Below are 4,117 nucleotides of genomic sequence, written 5' to 3'. Positions count from 1 at the left end.
GGAAAACCCCTTCTTCTCTCATTATGTCAGGATCCCTCTTCCGCCTCTGAAATAAATAATTGCATATGCACAATTCTTTGAAAAATAAAAAATAAATGAAAAAGAAAAATAAATAAGGAAAAATAAGAGAAAGGCTTCATACACATAGAGGTGATGTAAGTAACTCTGCCGGGGTATAGACCAGGCTCACATGTAGTGGATCGATGCTTGTGTTCCTACATGACTCCATCGGGGTACTATCCGAGCTGAATGGAAGCCGAGCAACACTAGAGATGAAACTAAAACTCTGGAAATCATATTAATTTTGAATCCCACATGGGCATTGGTCACTTATGGGATTTTCATTTTGCTAGATTGTTCTGCATCTCATCATAGTCTTGGTGTTCACATTAACTTTGTTAGGTATGTATTTTAATCTTTACTGCTCAAATTGCAATGTGTATTTCTTTGTTTAGGCACTAAAATAGCTGAGGGGTTCTTCTCCACTTTGTGGTTCCTTCTTGTATTTATGATATATGTAAGAAAATTAACGAAAAGTAAAGTAGCATATTATGTTTTGAGGATTTTATTGACTTTGTGATGTCTTCTTCATAACAATTTTTTTAAATTAAAATTAATATGGCATGTCCCTTTTTGAAGATTTTGTTTAGCATCATTTCCATTATCTCCTTGTAATTCATATTGAATGATACATTGCAAATTGTTGTGTTGAAAATGCACATTAGTGAAGATGGTGTTATGATATTTAGCGTAGCTAAATAGTATTTAGCATAGGAGGAACTTCATGACATATCTAGCCCTACAATGAACTACATGAGGGATATGCCTTGGTCTTCTCATCAGCTTAAGGAAAATCTTTTAATTTTTTCTATAATTGTAACATATTAACCATCATTTAGGAAATAACATTGCTTAGAGGTACTTGTGTGTTTTGTGTTTCCCTATTGTCTTTGTGATATCGTTTTAATTGCAAGCTAACTTTAAAAAAAAAAATTAAGTGACATATATTTCCACGAGAATTTTGATATGTATTAATGAAATTATATACTTGTAATGTATATTGGATTATACATTGTAAAATGCTCTGTTGAAGTGCATATTAGTGAAGGTTGCATTCTGATATTTAGCTTAACATAATAGTGATTAACATTGGACAGTCATTACGAATATGTTGATACAATTAATATCAATTAATAAACACAACACTATATCATTTAAGAGTGTATACATTGGGATAAAACAATTGGATGTGGTGGTTTTGAACATCTAATGATGTATATCCCTACATGTACACTCATCAAATGCTGCAGTGCTAGGTGCATATTTGTTGTCTACAATCAAATAGGTGAGTGGCCTATTTCATGTAAAAGTTTGTATATGGTAGGAGATATGTCACATTTGAATTATGATGTTTATGTGTTGTAACTCGTTATTTCATTTTTTACTTGGAGACAAAACAATATTGTCTACCATTAATCAACATGGAAAAATACCCCCTAAGACTAAATTTTGCTGCCAGTGATGTACTATTTTACAGAAATTGACTAAATTTTATTGGATCAATGGGGGAACCATGAGAAGCTATTTCGGTTGATTCCACCAAGATATTGAACCTAAGACTTTTACCTAGTGCCATCCCTTTCAAATTTGTGCCATTCGAGTGGGGCAAAGCACATTGAAAATGGAACCTTGGGGATGAATTAATTGCTTGTTGACTTGAGCAGTGAATTAATACTTCATTGCCAAGCAGAGAGTGTTTATGAATGACCCTATCAGAGAAAATTGGTGCATGTAGTGGTAGGAAAGACAATGTGGACCAGAGGTGTGAAGGTGCCTACTCAAATGAATGACTTTTTTTGGTAATGTGAATTCATGGATGGGATATTGCATTGGTTATAGTGTATGTAGAATAGGGGATGGACATGCGATTGGACAATCAAGGCCACTTTATATTCTTTTTGTTGTGTTTTGACATAAATTTAACTCCTTTTCTTTCTCACCTTTAGTTTTCTTAAATATTTCCTAAACTATTTTAGGACCATTGTCTCTAAAAAACCTTTTGGTCACTTGTTTTTCTTATGGTTGGGCTAGAGCGAACATGGCTTAAGATATGAACAACTTCTCCTACTAAAACCATTCTCAATTGATTTATCTATCTTTAGTTTCTTTTCGGCTCTTTATTTCTCCAGTTTCTATGATATTAGCCTTGTAATGAAACCATTAGAGAATATCCCCTCTTTGTAGTTTTACAACTAAATATATTGACATTTGGCATTGCATCAAGAGGTGCATTCTATAATCTACATCTCCAGTATGCCAAAAACCATAAATATATAAGGTTGATGTATTATCAATAAAATATAAGGTTGATGTATTGAGATTCAAGGTGCAAACATTTTTTAGAGTGAAAAAACTTAAGGAAAGGTTCTCACTTCAAAGGATTTTCTCTATCTTCGTGCTTGACAGATCTAGGGTTAAGATAGATCTATGCTGGGTGATTTGAAATAAAATACAAATAAATATCACTTTTTGATATATTCATCTCCATCTCTCTCAACCATGTTTGACATTTTTCTATTTTTCGGTTTTGTTTGGCTTTCTAGATTTTGACCACATTTGTGCTTTTTTTTGCAATTTACTGTTCATATTTCTTGCAAACAATATCATATTAATCACCTTGAGCCTAGAGAATACGAATTTACGGGAGAATGAATTCATGGAAATATTTTAGTTATGTATTATAAGATGCGGATAGGAGCATACACAATGGAATAAAGGAAGAAAAATTTAAATATAATGAATAGAGGGAATGTGTTGAATGTTGGAAAACATCACCAATAAGTATCTCCACTAAGGAGCATTACTAATCCAAATTCATACCTTGTTAAATAATAAAAATAAGGGTTATGACCATTTAGCATGACTACTTGTAAAGAAAAAAAATTAAATTAGTGGGTCGAATTTTGGACCATTGACTAGTCTTAACCTCATAATCTTAGGGCCTTCCCAAAGACCTCTAAGAAATGACCAACTACTCCTACAAGATATAGCATTGATCCATAGACATCTATAATCATTAATTCCCTTCATATTTTTGTGTATCTATTATATTCTATGTACCAGTAGCCTCATGCATAGGTCATATATGTTAGGGGAAATGAGATCATACACAATTGAGATGCAATAAAAAAAAATTATATGTCAAGATAGAAAGTTAGTTGAAAACGGTAAATTTTTATGGTAACTATAATTCATCACTCTCAAAAAAGCTAATATCCCTTTCCACACACAAAGAGAAATTTATCCACACAAAGGAACAAGTTCATTTAGCAGAACTTCAAATGTCCACCAAGTTGGTTTTGGATAACTTTAATGATGTCAATTGAGCATAGTTGACTAGTTTTCTTCCAACAATAAAGAAATATGGGTTGGCATCATATAATTAGTCATTTTTTTGCATGATGAATGTTTTCTTTTTAGACCTATTTTTTTCTTATCTAAAACTCCACTAACGAAAACTCAAATAATGCACATGCACAAAATAGAAATCAAGAAAATGAAAGTTGACAACTCAGCTGATGTAGCACCTAATTCCTCCAATACCTACTACGATTTTTCATGGAAAATAAAGTGTGGAATATGAGAATGCAACATATACTATTGCTAAAATAGCCTTGTGAGATGCATGCAAGTTATCTTCCACATCCAATGAATATATCCGAAAGAAAGTTGAAAATGAAAACTTGTATGTATCTAGTTGGCTTCACTTAGCATAATCAAGCAAATTTATTACAATTATGATTTTGTTAGTCCTACCTGAAGTTTTATATCCACCATTGTTTCGTAATATTGACCATCTCTATTAAGATTAATTTTCTATCTGAAATAAGTTTTCCTTTTAACATGAAGTCTTTTAAGAAATATTGTACGCAATTTTTTACTTGCTTGAATTATCTATCACATGGTCAAACTATATTTTTTTAGTACAAGAAGCATTTTATGAAAAGCAATGAAATTCATAGCTTCATTTGGAAAGGCCTTTGGGAAGCTTTAGAAACCGAAAATATTGAATGTGAATTCTGTCTTCAGCATGGCAGAAAGCTTCATGGATAGAGAA

Source organism: Pinus tabuliformis, chromosome 1_1, assembly GCF_031772625.1.
Source record: "Pinus tabuliformis cultivar Carrire ecotype Pingquan chromosome 1_1, CPIR1, whole genome shotgun sequence".
In the NCBI taxonomy this organism is placed as follows: domain Eukaryota; kingdom Viridiplantae; phylum Streptophyta; class Pinopsida; order Pinales; family Pinaceae; genus Pinus; species Pinus tabuliformis.
Note: the sequence above shows the minus strand (reverse complement) of the source record.